The sequence below is a fragment of the Pinus tabuliformis genome, chromosome 8 (assembly GCF_031772625.1).
Source record: "Pinus tabuliformis cultivar Carrire ecotype Pingquan chromosome 8, CPIR1, whole genome shotgun sequence".
Lineage (NCBI taxonomy): Eukaryota > Viridiplantae > Streptophyta > Pinopsida > Pinales > Pinaceae > Pinus > Pinus tabuliformis.
The window spans coordinates 223861421-223881688 of record NC_142294.1 but is presented as its reverse complement, the minus strand read 5'-3'; positions in this window follow the sequence as shown (position 1 = coordinate 223881688).

The window sequence follows — 20268 nt, the reverse complement described above, 5'->3', positions numbered from 1 at the left end:
GTTAGGGATTTTCTTACTCCTTGCTTCCTTTTTCCATAGCTGGCCCACCACTTCGAGGCCCGACCAAGCCAACTAGACCCCACCTGAGTCACATTCGATTTGTCGCTCTACTTTCCTTCGTGACAAGACAACTAATTTTGGGCCGAACCAAACCTCGAGTGAGGGTCAACTCTCGACTGGAAATTGGCTCGAACTAAAGAAATGATAAACTGAGGTCGGACTGACTAGGGAGGTTAAGATCAACTAGCTGGACATTCCTATCTAAAAGGATTCCAAACTCCTAAACTTCAAACACGCTTTCGTTGCTACACATCCTTCCTTCATACATGTAACAAAATACTCAATGGCTTGAACTTATGACCAGGCCTTATTCAATTTGTAGTCCCCCATGTTGACGTCTACACAGAGATCTCCCACTATACATAGGAAACTCTATATCATTCTACACTACTATGTTTGTCACGATTGACCAGACAGATTTCACTCAGCATAGGTTACACATAGAAGACATGAAATTAAAACAAATAGATATAAATTTTATTAATATTGAGCTAATTACACAGTGAGGTCTCGTTGGGCCTAATTTACATTGGTTGGTCTCCTTCACACTATGTTATGGTGCCATGGTGGGCTAGCTCTTCTTTCTAATGGTCGCCCTTTAACATGCCCAACTACATATATATATATATATAGAGAGAGAAAACATTATCGTCGATCATTTTACATCCATGGTCCTCTCCATATTTTACTAACTACACACTGTAAAATAGTAATTACATAACAAATCAATTTGTGGTTACAAAATTTGTGAGAAAAATTACATCCCCTCAGTCACATTGCCACGTCCTCACCTTCTAGATGGTTGAATTATCAATTTTGATTAAGGGGGGGGAATTCTCCTACATAAAAATTTCATGCTTGAAATTATTCATGATCTCCTGATCATGTGCTTCATTTTTTCATCTTATTCATCCTCACTTCAGTCTTCCTTCTCCACATGTATTGCTAAACTTTTGATGGAACTCAACACTGAGATACAATCAAGTCTCCATTGACACCTCACCATGCTCTCTCCTGCCTTTAGTCTTCTGGCATCACAGGTTCACCTCCTTTGGAACCTTCTTGATCTCCCTCTTCTCCTCTAGCTATTGAATAATACTCACTTATCTTGATAATTATACCCACAACCATAGTTGTGGAATTGCCACAACAACTTCTACCCAACCGCACCTAGACGTTGTTCACCTTAATTGGGAAATATTTTCCTACTATGATACCACTTAACATAGACGATCCAGAGGTTTGCAAATTTTGACCTCAAGATGGCTCAAATCTAATGATTCTATGGGTTATGGACCCACTAATCTAGCTCTTCTCACCTTAAATCACAACAAAAAACTCCTAATTATGCAAACTTCAGTGCTTTGTCCTCTGGCCTCTCTTGGCTACACCATATTTCTTGTTAGTGGAATTGCACTTTAGCATAGATAGTGTTCCAACTTGCTTAGTCCATAATTCCCCGATTTGAGCTTGCAAGTTCCACTTGAGGTTGGGAGATGGGGCTTTTCTTACTACCTTCTTCCTTTTTCCACGGCTTGTCTCAACCACTTTAAGGCCCAACCAAGCCAACAGGACGCCACCTAAGTCAGAGTTGGTTGGTTTCTCTACTCTCCTCCATGAAAAGACGACTACTTTGGAGCCTTACTGATCCGGGTCTTGTGGGAGGCCCTTATCATCTAAAAAATTGATATGGATCTTGGGAGGGAGGTCCACAAGATATGAAAAATTGAAATTCCAGAAGAAAAAGAGGATAACACACAATAAAGAAAACTACAAAGAAACTTTTTTTTTATTAAAATAGACAATAATTGTAAAGTCTACATTGTGGTGGACAAACTATCATTTTTACAAAATGTGACTTGTTACTTATATTCTTTTTTTGTTACAATACCACATGTCAATTGCATGGGTGGGTAAATACCATGGGTGGATGTCACTTACAATACTATGGCTAAATTCCATGAGTGGATAAAATCCATGGGAGGATGAATACCAATGGTAGATTCCACTTACAATACCATGGGAAAATACCTTGGGTGGATGCAAGTTACAATCCCATAGGTAAATTTCATGGGTGGATAAATACCATGGAGGGATGTCAATACCATGGGTAAATTCCATGGGTGGATAAATACCATGGAGGGATGTCACTTACAATACCATGGGTAAATTCCATGGGTGGATGAATTCCATGGGTTGATAAATACCATGGGTGGATGCATTGTTCATTCAAATCATTCCTCCCTCCTTAAGAAGAAATGGTCCCCATTGCGTGAAGTTCCCTCATGAGAAGCCTTTTTTGAATATGAGGAGCCACTAAAGAGAAGGTTTTTGTGTGATTAACCCATAACCGTGATGAATGAAAATCTGAGGATAGAGATACCCTATAATGCTTATGACCAACTGTGATACTCATAGTGTACAACCTAACAAATGGACTTCGATGAAGTGTGGGTTTGTGGATGACCCATAACCATGAAAAACAAAGATCCGATGATAGATATACCCTGGAATTCTTGTGACAAACTGTGATATAACAATATGTGTCCTAGCAAATGGACTTCGATGACAATGATTTTGTGCGGTTGACCCATAACTGTGATGTTGATTCTTGATGAAGTAGTAGGTGCTTACATAGCCTGGGGTGGGAGAACATGTCTCCAAAGTACCCAAGTCAGATGTTTCTATTCTGAAACTGATGAATGTGAAGCAAGTGCCTACTAAAGTGGGGTGGAAGGACACGTCCCCAAAGGGAACCCGCTCCGAATGTTGCTCTAGATATAAAAACTAATTTAAAATGGACATAACTCGGTCAATATAACTCAAAATAATTATTATAATTTATTTTTGCAAACATAATGACCATTCTAAATCTTCCCGTGTTATTGAAATCCCTATTTAGACACTCTAGAAACTCAAATTCGTGCTGGAACTATCCTGTTGTCAGAAAAGTTATGAAAAATAACTGATTTTAAATCAGTGATATCTCCCTCATCCGAACTCTAATTTGACTATTTTTTTTTGGAATTGTGTGATTTTTCAATAAGAGCTCACATATGCAATCATTTTCTTGAAATTCTACACAGAAAAAGATAGGAGAGTTGTCATCCATGAATTGTCATCAAAAAAATTTCTGCAACACAATTGATTTTAAATTAGCGATATCTCCCTCATCGAGACTCTGATTTGGTCAATTGTTTTTTTTAATTTAGGTATTTTTTCACAACGAATCCAGATATGTTATTCGTTTTTGTAAAATTTTCACCAAAAGTTTCTATTTTGAAATTCAAACTCGTCGCCAAAAAAATTCTTGCAAAAAAAGTGAAAAAAAAATAAAAATTATTCCCGCTTTACCTAAGAAAGTGCTATGCGGAGGTCATAGCACGTGCATGAAGTTTGTTGAAGGTTTATGCACAACTTTGAAATTGAAATATGTGTAAAACCCACATTCTCATGGAGCCATAACTTGAATATGATACCACTAATTCAGATCTTTGGGGGTCACCCCCAAGATCTAAAAAATTGAAATGGATCTTGGAGGGAGGCCCCCAAGATCTGAAAAAGTGAAATGTCAGAAGAAAAAGAGGAGAACACACAATAAACAAAACCACAAAGATTTTTTTTATTAAAATGGATAATAACTGTAAAAAATACATTGTGGTGGACAATTTGTCATTTTTACAAAATGCAACTTGTTACTTATAGTCTTTTTTTACACTAGCACAGGTAAATTCCATGGGTGGGTAAATACCATAGGTGAATGAATACATGGGTGGATGTCACTTACAACACTATGCGTAAATTCCATGAGTGGATAAATACCACGGGAGGATGAATACCAAGGGTGGATGCCACTTACAATACCATGGGTAAATTCCATGGTTGGGTGAATACCATGGATGGATGCTACTTACAATACCATGGGTAAATTAGGTGGATGAATACAATGGGTGGATGCATTTTCCATTTGGATCATAGACCAAATAGTTGGGGTTAGCTCTCGACTAGAACTCTACTCGAACTAAAGAAACGATTCAATGAGGTCGGGCCGACTAGGGAGTTTGAGGTCAATTAATACGAGTTTCCCATCTGAAAAGATTCCACAATCCTTATTGAAACATCAAACACACTTATGTTGTTACACGCCATTCCTTTATACATGTGATAGAATACTCGATAGCTTAAACTTGTGACTTGGCCTTATTCAATTTGCAATCCCGCACATCAATGTCTACATCCCCCATACATGCACGTCTCTATATCAGTCAAAACTACTTTGTCTGTTACAATTGACCAAATAGATTTCACTCAACACATGTTACACACATAAAACATGAAATTAAAACATAAAGATATAGAATTTCATTAATATTGAGCTAATTACATAGTGAGGCCTCATTGAGCATAATTTACATTTATTAATCACCTTCACACTATACTATGGTGTCATGGAGGGCTAAATCTCCATTATAATGGCCACTCTTTAACATGTGTTCCACTCCATATTTTACTAACTACACACTGCGAAATAGTAATCACATAACAAGTCATTTGGTAGTTACACAATTTGCGAGGTAATGGTAGAAGTGTCCTCAAACATGTAATTTTATTAATCAGAAAAAAACAGTTACATATTGATTTTGCAAGAGTTTACACCAGAACAACCAAACACTCTTGCAATGAGCAATTTATGAGATCAATTTCCTAAGTACCTCTAATTATGGATCGCTTATGCAATAACAAGTGTCCACTTACAATAAAATCTATTCAAACAATCTTACTAAAAATTCTCCTAAAATCGAGCCTAAGATACGACACTTTTGTAGAGTCATATATTTTACAACAATATACTAATTCTAAATGTCTCCATTAAATAATTAAATATTCTAGATTAATAATTAATAATTTAATATCTTAAATAATTATTTTATTCCAACTTTATAACCTATGATAATATTTTATTTTTGGATCATCTAACATTCCCCCCTATGATCCAAAGATACATTACAACAGATACCAAGTTCATCCCTGAACTTAGTAAATTTTATTCTGCCAAGAGGTTTCATGAAAATGTTGGAGATCTGATCTTCTGAAGGACAATAAACTGGCTTGAGGACATCTTTGGCAATGAGAGATCTAATATGATGATACTTGGTGTCCACATGCTTTATCTTTGAATGAAAAACTGGGCTCTTGGCAAGTTTGATGGCTGACTGGCTGTCAATGAATAATGATGTAGCTTCTTCCTGAGAAATGCCCAAGTCCTGCAAAATTTTGTGCAACCAAACAATTTCACATGCTACTTCCCATGCTGAAATGTACTCTACTTTTGTTGAAGAAGTGGCCACTGTAGCTTGTTTCATACAACTCCAAGACACTGCTGTTGAACCCATGTTCATTAAATAACCTGATGTTGATGCTCAATCATCAATACTTCCAGCAAACTCGGCATCTGAAAATCCACCAAGTACAAAGTTTTTAGTCTGTGTAAAGAAGACCAAAATATTTTATTCCTTCGATATATCGAAGAAATATTTTGCTTGCATTCCAGTGGTTGTCTTGTGGTTCCTGCATAAACCGGGAAAGAATATTGACTACATAAGATAGATCAGGGCGAGTATTTGTCAAATAAATCAAGCTGCCAATCAAGTTTCTATAAGTAGTATTGTCCACCTCTTCTCCCCCTCAAATTTTAAAAGTTTCAAGTTTTGCTCCATGCGGGTAAGAACAATCTTGCAATCATGCATACCAAATTGTTGAAGAACCTCTGTCGCATACTTACTCTAAGAAATGAAAATATGATGTAGATGTTTGAAGACTTCAACTCCAAGATAGTAGTGAAGTAATCCCAAATCTGTCATCTTAAAACCTGCAAGTAACTCCTTTTTCACCTGGGCGACATGATCATCATTGTTTCTAGTAATGATCAAATCATCTACATACATAACAAGAGTCACTAGATTTTTTCCTTGTTGTCGCACATACAAAGTATCATCAGATTCACTTTGTTGAAAACCAACTTTCCTAAGGTATTCATCCATTTTTGCATACCAAGCTTGGGGAGCTTGTTTTAACCCATATAAGCCTTGATCAATTTGTAGACTTTATGTTCTTGCCCGTTAATTTCAAAACCTGGTGGTTGTTTCATATAAACTTCTTCCTATAAATCCCCATTGAGAAAAGCACTTTTCACATTCATTTGATGAACTTTCCATCCTTTCTGAGTGGCCAATGAAAGTGTTAATTGGATGGTGTTCCATTTAGCTGTAGGTACAAAAGTTTCCTCATAATCGATGCCTTCCTATTGCGCAAAACCTTTAGCGACAAGTCTTGCTTTATACTTTTCAAGTTCTATCTTTTGGTTGTACTTAATTTTGTAAACCCATTTGCATCCTATGGGTTTAACATTTTGAGGACAATCAACAAGTTTCCAAGTGTTGTTATAAATTATTGCTCGATATTCTTCAATCATAACCTATTGCTATTCTTTATGTTTTACTGCTTCGTTGTATGTGGAAGGTTCAGTAAAATCATGCGCTATCAGTGCAAAATTGCCTTCACTTCTATGTGACTTCCTTGTTCCTGTTTTATTCTACTCATCAGGCCTTACATCTTTCAAAAGTTGAACTGCCCATTTTGGTAGTTGAAGCTCACTTGTTTGAGGTTCTGAAAAGTCACCATCATTGTAAAGTTGATTAATATAAAGTGACATCTATCAATCAGTTGAAGACTCTAGAGGTGGAGAATCACTGTCTGAAGAACTGCTGCTGCTTGAAAATGTGGATGAACTGCTAGAAGATCCTGATAGTGTTGTTGAAGTAGATGGACTGGAGGAATCATCTTCAGATGAAGGAAAATCAAGTTCATACCAATTTTGTGAATTTGGTTGACTTTGCATATTTCCTTTTCTTTGACTGCCTTTAATTTCTAACTTTTGAAGAATACTTTTGATTTCTTCAGCATTCTTGCTCTCTGTTTCATCAAAAATTACATCCCTTCTCATAATAAATTTTCCATTGGTCAAAAGACGATACCCTTTTTTCTCATCAGAATAGCCAATCATTATGCATTTCAAACTTCTTGAGTCAAGATTAGTTTCATTTTTCTTTTAGAACTAAGGCATAACACATTGATCCAAAAACTCTAAGATGTTTAACTCAAGGTTTGAAACCAAACGAAGCTTCATAAGGTGTGATTCTGTCTAAAGAAGCAGATAGAGATTTGTTTCTTAAGTAGACAGTTTTATGAATTGCTTCTTCCCAATATGTTGGACTTAATCTTTTAAAAGTTAACATAGATCTCGCCATTCCTAACAAGGTAAGATTCATTCTTTCTACTACTCCATTTTGCTGTGGAGTGTAAACATTTGTAAGATGTCTTCTTATGCCATTATCATTGCAATAAGTTTTGAATTCATTTGAAGTGAATTCTCCCCCATTATTTTTCCTGAGAGTACCTATCTTTTCTTTGACTTCATTTTCAACAAGATAGCGAAGAATTTTAAACTTTTCAAATGCTTCTGACTTTTTCTTTAAGAAATAAACCCAAGTCATTCTACTGAAATCATCAATGAATAGTAAGAAATATTTGCATCCACCGAATGAAGTTTGTAGTGGTCCACACACATCACTGTGAACTAGTTGCAACAACGTATTTGCATGCCATGAACTTGTTGGAAAGCTTTCTCGACTTTGTTTTCCATAAATGCAAGCTTCACATTTTGCATTTTCATTCTGAAAGTGGGAATTCCTTTAACCATCCCTTTTTTCTGCAATTGAGAAAGACTATCAAAATTTAAATGTCCATATCTTACATGCCATAATCTTATAGGTGAAATTCGTGTAGTCATTGCCCCTGCAAAATCAGAATGCCTTGGAATAACTGTCCCTTTCATCCTTAACAATTTTCCATCTTCATAACCTGTCATCACAGTTTTCAAGCTCTGTTTGACTAAATTAATCTTAGCTAGGCCATCTTCCATGATTACCTGATGTCCTGCTTGTCGAATCGTGACTAAAGATAACAATTTTTTGTTAAATGTTGGTACATACCATACATTTGAAATCATTTTTTCTCCAATGCGAGTGAGAAAAACTTTAGCTGCTCCTTTTCCATAAGGAGTATGTTTTGTATCATCTGCAATAAAAATGGAATTAAGTTGGCAATCTTGAAAATTACAAAAAAAATCACGTCAACAAGTCATGTGTTGAGTTGCCCATGAATCCAAGATTCAAGAATCTTCATAATAACTTCTAAGATAGGATGAAAGTTGTAATGCCGACAAAGAAGTAAAAACATATTTTGAGTTATCATCATCTTGATCATTTGCAAATTGTGTTGAATGCTCATGAAACTTGGAAATTATATTAAGGGAAGTTCGACAATCTTCAGCACAATGTCCAACTTTGTTACATCTTCGACAGACAATTTGACTTAAGTCTCTTCCTCTTCCTGGATATTTTCCTCTGCCTCTAATATGACTTCTATTTTGAGGTTGTCCTCTACCTTGATTATTATTTCCTCTTCCTTGAAAATAACCTCCTCCTTTATTGTTTCCTCTATCTTGAAAATTACTCCTGCCTGAACTTTTGCCATTGTTAAAGTTGTTTCCTCGACTTTGGCTTCTACCTCTACTTTGCACATTATGCGTTGCTTGATTCTGATTAAAATTCCCTCTGCCTCTGCTTCGAGAACTGTCAGTTGATGATTTACTAGTGCTGGCCTCTGTGAAAAAAACATCTTCACTAGCTTTCTTTTTCTTCCCAAAGGTTTTATCATGTTGGGTTAACATTTCACAGAGCTCATCAAACTTTAGCTTCTCTAACTTTCCAATTAATTGTAGAGTTCCCAAAAAATGTGTGTAGGAAGAAGGAAGTCCGGCAATTAAAATTGTGACCATAAAACTATCATATACTGCTAGAAAACCAACATTAATGATTTCCTACCTAATATTCTTAAGTCTGGAGATATATTCAAGAACATCACCTCCTTCAATCAACTTTTGTTGCAATAATTTTAATTGTAGATCAAATTCTTTGATTCATGCTGAGTATCAAAGAATTCTTTAGAAGTTCTCAAAGCAGACCATGCATCTGTAGCATTTTCTATATGGACATACATTTCATCATTGATAGAAGATTTAATGAGAGCTAATTCTTTGGCATTCTTAACTTCCCAATTTGCTAGTGCAGCTGCATCTGTGGGTTTATTTGGATTAATATCACCATCACATATACCCAGCCACAATTCATTATAAATGAGAGTGCTTTCGATGAGGCGTTTCCATGTTTTATAAGATTTTGTACCTTCAAGTTTGTCGGAATCAAAAAACAAATTAATCAACTTTGACATTGTAGTGTTGAAGCTTCGCACCAAGAGTCAGGCTCAGACAAAAAAATAGCAAGATGGGCAACACAACACGCAACACACTACGCAAAAAAAATCTATTGAGGCTTGGCCTTGACCCTTGTATAGTCGTTGAAACAGGAGAAAAATGATTGAGCTTTGCACTTGGCTCTAGTCAATTTGTCAAATATTTACAAGGTAACTTTCAAAATTTGACTTTTACAATGATGCTCTTGCAAAACCTGGTAAAAACAATGTTAACCCCCCCACAAAGTAAAATTGCTTTGAGTTACAAATAAAATCACCTTATTACTCCAAAAATTTTACAGAATGTAATATCCCTAATATTTATAAATAAACATTACACCTGCTCACACCTTATTTCTCCAAGAATATTACATATTATAAACCAAAAACAACTTTATCTCTCCATTAAAACTTTATGAAAGTCTTTAAAACCTGCGTTAAAAAATGAATGAGTTGCATGTGTGAGACTGGCAGCGTGGAGTCCGATTTCTTGTTGTTGAAACAATGATTTCTATTGCTGCATTCATCAACTATAATTCTCTACTTTGTACCAAAACACTAGATTTGACAAATCTACTGACAGCTTGGCGATTCTGCTAGATTTGCACTTCGTGGTCTATTACATAATTCTTTGGTTTCTGGTAATGACGATGGCTAAAAATTCATCAAAGGTTACAACATAATAGAAGAAATTTAAGATCCAGGAACTGCATGATGAATTTTCTAAGAGGGATTCGAACCCCAGCGTTCTCGGTCCTTCGTCAACTGAATGCCTGGGAAGTTCTTCAAATCTGCAGGCCGTTCAAAACAAAATCCACGCAAACCTATATATACGATTTATTCTTTGTCCCTCAAAGTGCTTTTCACATATTTGCAGGAAAACAAGCCATTATATATCATCCTGACCAATGTTGGGAGGTTCAACTGAGACCAGTTTGGCTGAAAGGTTCAAAGGGTTACTTAGATTCGGCCATGGGGATTTGGAAGGTGGGGATTTGATGGATGAAACGAAGAACAATTATGCGTCTGGTGATCGATGCTCTGCGAGAAGGGTTATCAGTCGTAAGTGCAAAACAGAGGAGGTGGAGCCTGGTAAATTCGTTCAAAAATGCGAGAAGACGGAGCAGCTCTTGAGGGATTGTGTCGGCAGGCCCACGGAATTGGTAGAATCCAAAACTGAATACACAGAAAATGATAGCTCCCACCACCAATTTTGCTAGTAACTTCAAACCCATGATCGCCCACTAAAGCGCTCCATTTTAACGCATTTTTAAAGACCAAAGCAAAAAAAACTCATGTGGTACGTTTTGGCATTTCCTTGGGAAAAATAGCGTGGAGATGATGGAACGTGAATAGTAGTGAAAGAAATCTTATAATAATAGACAAATTGATTTGCAGATTAAAAATCTAAAATCAATAAGATAAATTTTTTTTTTTTGAACACAAAACTAGACAATTTCATACCAATCATTTGCTGATCAATTCAATAGAGTTTTCCAAAAACTTGCAAAGCTAGAATCTCCTCCTCACATCCACTGCAACATTACTAAAGCTCTGATACCACAATAATGGCATAAGTGTCCTCAGACACGTAATAGAAAAAAACAATTACATATTGATTTTGCAAGAGTTTACACCCGAACAACCAAACACTCTTGCAATTAGCTATTTATAAGCTCAATGTTCTAACTACCTCTAATTATGGATCACTTATGCAATAACAAGTGTCCACTTACAATAAAAGATATTCAAACAATATTACTAACACTTCTCCTAAAATAGGGTCTAAGATAGGACACATTTGTAGAGTCATATCTTTTACAACAATACACTAATTCTAAATGTCTCCATTAAATAATTAAATATTCTAGATTAATAATTAATAATTTAATATCTTAAATTAATAATTATTTTATTCCAACTTTATAACATATGATAATATTTCATTTTTGGATCTAACATGAGGAAAAACACATCCCCTCAATGACACTACCACATTCTCACCTTCCAGGTGGTTGCCTTATTAATTTTGATTAGGGGGGCAATGCTCCTGCATCATGAATACACGACTAACCTATGGTTTGAGTAGCGATGACCCAAAGACATCTAAGTCATCAAAATCACCAAGAGATGTACCTAGCTGGGAGATTTCTACTCATAAAAATTATAACTGCAAAAATGACTATTCATTGTAATTACTTATTCATCCAAACTGTAATTAACTGAAGTCGTAGTCTATCGGTTACATGTTTTGGAAGGTTTCCTCGAAGCAAAGTAAAATTCATCCTAAAAATCGTATTTTGACGTAAGATGAGTGACATTCCATTTTAGCATTTGAAAATCCCTCGCACCATAAAGTGTAATTTTACTCATCTCAAAAATTCAACTAAAATTGAAGTAATTTAGTAGAGTTGATACAAGCTTTGATTTAAATGACAAAAATATGGATGTCAAGTATCGTCATGTACATAGATAAATGCAAAAACCTTGCAATATTCAATATCGTAGTCCAATTACATCACAAATAGTAGTTAAGTGTATAAATTGTCAACTTTATAGTGAGTAGTGAAGAAATTACACAACTCCCTAATATTCACAACAAGAAATCAATTATAACTTAAAGTAATTATTTTTAACTTTCAATTATTTGATCTTTTTATATGAAATTAGAATTTTCTTTACTTTGAATCATTTTATCTCTATACACTAAAAGTAGAAGAGTAAAAAATAGAAAATAGAAAGTAATTATAAATGAAATACAAAAATTTTCATATTGAAATATTTTTTGTTATTAATATTTGTTTTTAAATTATTAATGTAATTATTATTTTATTATTTTTAAATGTAGTGTCAAAGGACAGTATCTTTCTTCTAATACTCTTATACTAAATTAAATTATAGAATACTTCTCCACACAACAATGATTACAAATAAATAAGATTTATTTATTTATATATAACTAAATTATATCTCCTAATTCATCAAAATTCATTTTAAATAGTAATTAAAATCAAACTTAAACAAAATACACATTTTTTCTAATTATATACCATAATTAAAAAATATTAATTATTTTCTTCTATTATTATATTTCATAACTCTAAAGTTCAAATAAACCTATTGTGATAACATATAATTAATAAGAAAATAATTAATAAGAAAAAGCACAATTCCACCTGGTAAGTTCACATGCAAGTCAATGACTTACTGTGAACCTACATAAAAGTTTTCTTTCAATGTTTGTTGTTGCTTCAAAGAGTCCGATCTGCAATATCTTTGGCTTTATTAACGGTGGAGACAGATTTCGTACTCATAACATCTCTTAGGATCTGTCCCATGCTTCTTGTATCAATTTTACTTTCATTTTTATTTTCCTCCCGTTTAAAAAGGATAGAAATTAAAAATAACAGCCACAATCTTCCATATTCTCTGAGCGTTCTTCGGAAAATCTTGGTCTTTGGTTCAAATGAGCTAAAGACGGGCTGCCACTAAGATATTTTATTTTTCACCCTTTGACATAATGGAAGATAATTTCATAAAAGATAAAGATAAAGACAAAGACAAAGATAAAGATATTGATGTTTAAAATATAAACATATATATTATAGTTTTGGCATAAAATTTACAAGTCTAATTTTTCTAATACATTTAATATTTATTCAGATTTCTCATCTAATATTTATTTAGATATATAAGATTTTTCGAGGATAGTAATCTAATTTATATTGGAAATTGGTGAATTAGTAATTTTTATTAAACTTAGTAAAATAATTGATTTTCAAAGCAATAATAATAAGAAAAACATCAACACATCATAAAGAAGAGTGTACAATATTTTTTTGGTGAAAACCTAAACCACCCAATGTTTTTCTAATATTTTGTGACTACAAAATGTTTCAACTCCAACTAAAAGGGAAACCCTAGAGGTGATCCCATGGCCACACTGCAGGTCTGCTTGTATATATCATCCCTAAACCTGAAAAAGGTGGATCTCAAACAAATTTATACTAATTTAGTCCTGTCAGGATCAATGATTTTGTGGACTCCTTCCATGGATTCATCTATGGGTATATTGGTATAGAGAGCTTTTACATCAAAACTCACCAAGATGTCACTATGGTCTAGTTTTATGTGTTTGATCTCATTAATGAAGTGATTGGAGTCCTTGACAAAGGAGCTAGTGTTTCCTAACATAGGTTTAAGCTTCTTAGCAATATGTTTAGTGAGATGGTAAGTAGGACCTCCAATAGTATTGACTATGGGTCTAATGGAGATACCTTCCTTGTGAATTTTAGGGGCTCCATAAATCCTAGGGGGGTAGGGATTGGTTTCAATAAGATTCTTAATATTGTGTTCCTTGCTCATTTTTATTAAGTTATTAACTTTTTTTGGAGATTTTTCTTATGGGATTCTTTTCTAGTTTAATGTAACATCCACTATTGGTTAGGTGGTTGAGTATCATTTCATTGTAATATTCTATGTTCATTATAACAGTCACACCACCTTTGTCAGCTTTCAAGACCACAATGTTATGGTTTTGGTTTAAGGTCTTGAGAGCAAGGTATTATTTTTTGGAGATATTGCTTCTGGGTGGTTTAGCTTTTCTGAGGATGATGGAACAATCCTGTCTAATCATCTCTTTAATATTGTCTGGTAAATCCTTAATCCAATACTCAATGTTGCATAAAATATCTTCTTTAGGGATGGTGTGAGGGGAAATAGAAAAATTTAAGCCTCTTTTAAGTAAACCTAAAGTGACCTGGTCAATCTGGGTATTGGAAAGATTTATGATGCTTACCTTCCCAGCATCTGATGTCACAGTCTCACTGTTTCTTTCGATTGTGGATGTTTTCCTATCATCCATGGTGAGATTATTATCTTCATTTGGGGCCTTATCGTATTTATTATTTATTCTTTCAAACACCAAATGGATCGTTTTTTCGTGCTCCTTATTTAATATTTCCATCTCACTAATTTCTATTTATGTGGGCCTAACGCCTATGTGATCGGTCTTATTGCATTATATGGTAGTCCCAATATTCATAACATTGTTGTTTAACATCATTGATTATATTTTGTTGTTCTGGGGTGGATCATTAGTCCTGCTATCCAAAGATGCAGAGTGCTCTATTCCTGCAAATGTTATGTTTGTACTAGGACCTGGCGTTAGTCTCCAGAGCGATTATGTTGTTGGCTAGATGATCTATGGATTTCAAACACGTTGTTTCTATGTTGATATCGATTTTTGATTCAAAATTTGTCACTATGGGCTCAACGTTCTTGTGAGAGGTCTCATCACACTTATTCATCAACATGCTACCCAATGCATGTGACCTTGATCTCTGTGGCATAGAATGTGTTAGCCTCCTGCTGCAGTAGGTATTCATCTTTCATGATTGACATTTTTACATGCCAAATATGTCATACTTTGCAAGCTGCAGTGTTCCATATTTCCAGAACAGACCAAAGAAGAAAACCATAAAGTGTGTTGGTCCAAATGCCACTGCTGTATTCCATTTTTTGATCAGTTTTTTTTAGTTAAGGGAAGGCCAAGCGGCTAAATCTTGGTCTCCCTAGATTTCAATTTCCTGTTGTAGAATATAGAGAATGTATCTGTCCAAACAGCTAAATCTTGGCAGATTTGTAGATAAGTAGAGAATCAAAGGGACCCAACTGTTTAATCTAGGCCCTGGCAGAAATAAGTGTAGATTTAGATAGGAAAAATTGAAAAAAGAAAAATTGTAAAGCTGGGTCTGCAAGTCTATATGCACCCACCCATAAAAGAAGAAAAAATGTTAGAAATGTAAGCTGGGTAGGTAGCTGTGGTTGCAGAGTGGTGATGCATGATCAATTTTGTGTTTCAAACTGTTTTATCTTTTCAGATCAGTGCATGTAGTTTTATTCAGAAGAGCTCAGAACTGGACATTACTAACTTCCCCTTCTTCTAATTCTCCAAGTCCCTTACTAACTTCCCAAAGAGGTCAAGATCTGCTTGAGCCTCTCAGTTCCATCATTTCCATGACATTCGCCTTGGTGATGATCTTCTTCACCCAAGGATTGCTCACTCATCTTCTGTGAGCTTTCTTTTCCCAACAAAGCCTAAGGTCTCATACCTTAGCGCCCTCTGTTCATCTCCATATTAACTACTAACTATATTATATAACTCCCTATCAGTTTTCCCATTCCCCTACTAAAGTTGTGTACATATAACTCCCCTATGTAAATATCCCCTCCCTGGCAATATAGCCATATTTTTTAAGTCCGAGGAAAATTGGTCCATCTGGGGCTGTTTTTAGCCCATCCGTGTCCAAACAGGGGTTAATCTGACACTTAGCCAGATTGATAACCTCCCCCTTAGCCCTAAACCCTCAAAAAACCACTTTTTGCCCATAAACTAAGTTTTTCAGGCGCAAATTGCTCAAACCCACGCTCAAAAACCCATATTCCACCCTTGTCCCTAAGTCCGAATGTAAATATATTAACCCGCGCCTTTTTTAAACACATAAAAACCCCATTCCCTAAGTTTAAACCCACCCACGCAAATATTAAAGGAATATTCCTGCGAATATTCCCCGCCCTAACTACCCGCCGCCTCGCGTCTACCGCCAACCGTTGGATCACCCGCCCCACAGATCAACGGCTGGCGGGCCGTCCCATCTCCAAAACGCCCGAGCTTTAGCGTCCGGGAGATGGGCGGTATTGCCGTCGTACCACCCGCCACGTGTCAAGCGTTGGGCTGTGGCGGAGCCCTCTCCCCCGAAACCACCTTTGTCCATAAGCGGTGCCCCCAAAACTGGAAATCGCCCTTGCCTGCGTCACCCGCCTGCCCAGTGATGTCACCCCCTGTGCAATCACTGCTTACGTCACCCCCCCTGCCCAGTCACCATGTCGATTCACCTGCCTGCGTGGCCTCCTGCCACGTCACTGCCATGTATCCCTGCCACCGTACCTGCCATGTCACCATCCATACATGATGACTGTTGGTATCATCCCAAGACCCCTTTTTCCTCCTAAAAACATGTCATTTACCCAATCCTTTTCATCATATATTCCTTAGAATCCTTGAAAATTAATTATTAATAGTCTTATAGTTATTAAAATGCATTGGAATTGATTTAGGGATTTTATGTTGAAGAATTAGAAGTTTTTGGTGAAATGGTTACAGGAAGTTCCAACGTCCTGTAATGAGCTCATTGTTTGACATGTGGCACAACAGCTGGGCGAGAACGGAAGACATGGATGAAAAGTAGAATGTCCAAGCATGGACAAACACCTATCTTACAGCCGGATCGACTCTCCTACATGCGCGGTCAACCCAGGTCAAAGCATGACACACTGGCGACAAAGGCAGAAACAGCAGCTCATTCTATCTTGATTTAGTTTTTGTTATTTTTTGATCAGTTAGGATAGAAACATTTTGAAAAGCTCGATGTAATAAAAGCGGCAACAGCCAAATTCCGAATGTACATTCATTAATGACATGGTTATGTAAATACAGTCCGGGTAATGGACAAAAGTTTTAATCGTTGTATCATTCCAAAAACTCAGTTTTGAAACTTAATACTAAGAACCAGTTACAGTTCCGATTTGTGTCTCGTGCATTGATTTGATCTTCAGTCGATTATAGTCCAGTGTACCTCTGGAGTGCGGACGGGCCCTGCGCTCAACTGGTATACTGTTCTTTCATTTTATTTGCACTTAGGTTATCGTGTGGTTTGCACAGTAGTTACAACTATTTGGGTTTCGATTTCCATAGCTTTTGATTTCCATTGAATGTATATGGTTTGCGCTTATGGTTGGTTTGTGTTTAGGGTAATGCTGGACAGTCATCACTGAGATCTGGAAGGGCGTCCTGTAAGGGATTCGATCCCTGTGTGTCTTTTCAAAGCACTGTCATAAACTTTGTTTTCATTTCACAATCCATTTATGATCTCTGTATATTTTGATATTGTATAAATATTAGTGAATACTAGGTGTTTACTGAACAAGGGTTTTATGTGTAATATCTTTGTAAGGAGATTAAGATCATTGTTGCAGTGATACACAGTGTTTAGTTTCAGTGTGTGATTTGGTAAATACATTTAATGATAGCATTGTAATCAGGTATATTAGCAGAGTGACCTGAGTGTTTGGATGATAGATGACATATTCCAGTCTTCCGTAAAGAAGCCCTGTGACCTACATCATAACCACTTAGCCAACAATCCTTTATGTCTATATACTTTAGATGCACGCCTCTAAGCTTACGCATCCTGGTCGATAATTAATATAGTCTAGTCTAGTACCCTAGCTAGAACACTACATTTTGGCGCCGTTGCCGGGGAGGCGTACTTAAAGGATTCAAACAAAAAGAAAAAAAATTCAACACACAAAAATAAACAAAAACACAGTTAGAAATCATGTTCATTTATGCCTAGATTTAGAGACAGTCAAGGGAGATTTGTAAAAACTCCCCACCATCTAAAAACTAACCCATCATCATCAGGAGCAGACTCTCTAGGGAATACAACACCAGTTGAGGAAGTTATCCAGACATTGGCAGAAAAATTTTATTCAGGACAGGAACTTACTCTTATTGAGAGGGAAACTTTATTCACACATAAATCGTAGAAGAAGCACTTTCCTAGACCTTCTACACAAGGAGAAAGTAGTACAGTTACTGAACAATCTTCCTTCCTCCTTTTTCCACCAAGTGACACTGACATAGAGAGACCAATTAGAATGGCTGAGGAAGGATCTGGATCAGTCCCACGCCAAGGAGATGAAGAAGAGTCAACTTTTAAGTTCCCTATACATGAACCACAGGAGGATGAGGAGATCAAAATGAAAAACATACCCCCATCCGTCCTACCAAATTTCTATGGTATGGCTTCAGAGGATCCGGACTCATTCTTGTTCGAGTTTGACATCGTATGTCGAACTTATGGCTATACAGAAGATGCCCATAGGCTTAGATTGTTCCCAGCCACACTAAAGGCATCAGCCTTGAAATGGTTCATGGGGCTTGGTGAGCATGCTATAGTTGATTGGGATGGTATGAGGAGAATATTTCTAAGGAAATATCAGCCTTATTGCAGATCCAAAGACTCTAAAGATGATATCTTTAGAATGAGTCAGCAAGAGGATGAAACCTTAGAGGAATATTTAGAACGGTTTGTCTATAACTTACAAAAATCTAAACACCGAACTATGCCTCCTGATCTGGTTCGCACAATATTCTTGAAAGGTATCCGAGAGGAATACATGGATGATATCAACTTAATGGGCAAAGGTGACATTTCTGCCTTACCCTTTGAAGAAATCGCTGAGTTGTGCGAAAAGTATTCAAGGAGTAAAGCTAAAATGGGAAAGAGAAGCCTGTCATCAAGGGTCACAAAATCTGCCTCTGCAAGTGTTACAAGGGCCGAAATAGGGAATCTTTTAGAAGAGTTTAAAAAAGATTTGTTAAGCACTCTAGGCAACCAATTTGACACTTTAAAAGCCAAAAAGAAACAAGAAGATGAAGATCATATCATGGCTATCTTCTGCTCAAAGTGTCAAAAGAAACATGCATTAAAAGATTGCCCTCTAGAGAATATCCAAGTTTGTGTTTTCTGTACTAAACATCATGATATGTTTAACTGTCCTAAAGTTAAAGTTTTGCAGAACTGTAATATGGCAGCCAATGCAGAGATGGAAAACGTGTATTACATGGGCACAAAGCGACCATGGCAGCCAAGGCCAGCAACCCAAGGTATGTTTCCAAATCAAAATCTACAGTTTCCTATAAATGATCAAATGTATGCACAAAACTCATGGAATGTACCCATGCCATGGCAGCAACCACAAAACCAACCACAACACCAATGGAGACCGTCTCAACAGTACTCCCAATCTTATCATACATATCCTCAATCATACCCACCTTACTCACAACCATATCAACAATACCAATAGTCGTATCCATCACATTCTCAACCATATCAGCAGTATCCTCAGCAAGTTGTCTATCAGCCCCAACCTCCTCAAAAAGCTCTGCCTGCTCCTCCACCAATAAATGCACCACAACTGCAATTTCCAGCTAACTCACAACCTCCCAGACCCACTCAAATTCCTGCTCAAACTGTCCCCAATCCGAATAATAGAGCAGAGAGGCCAGCCTATAATGTAGAAGAAGGAATCTCATATTCCACACTGCCTTTGCAAAACATTAATTTGAGGTCTGGTAGGGTGCTCAACAAATATTCTCCAATAACAGATAATCAAGAAGAAAACTCAGAAAAGGAAAATGAAATGACAAATCCAACAAAACCAATCAATGATACCAAAGAGAAACAGATGCAACCACTGCATCCACCTTTTCCAGACCGATTGGTCCAAGTAAAACCACCACTGTCTATACCACAATTTGATGTCTTAGATGAGCTTAAAAATGTCTACATAAAAATCCCACTGCTGCAAGCTATCAAAGACATTCCTATCTATACCAAAGCCATTAAAGACATGTGCCTCAAGAAGCCTGCTAGGAAAAGGATTGATCCTCAAACCATTCATGTTTTAGGAAATTTAGCAGGCCTTATGACCAATACCATCTCCATGGAGAAGTATGTTGATCCTGGCATTCCCAAAGTGACCACCATCATTAACAACATACGGATTCCAAACACTTTGATAGATCTTGGAGCCGCAATTAATGTCATGACTCTTGAAACCATGAGAACACTCTAGCTCATGAATTTGCAACATACCACGATTGTTCTTGAACTAGCTGATAGGTCCAAAGTCATTCCTGAAGGGATTTTGGAAGACATCATTGTCTCACTGGACTCTTGGGAGTATCCAGTGGATTTCCTAGTC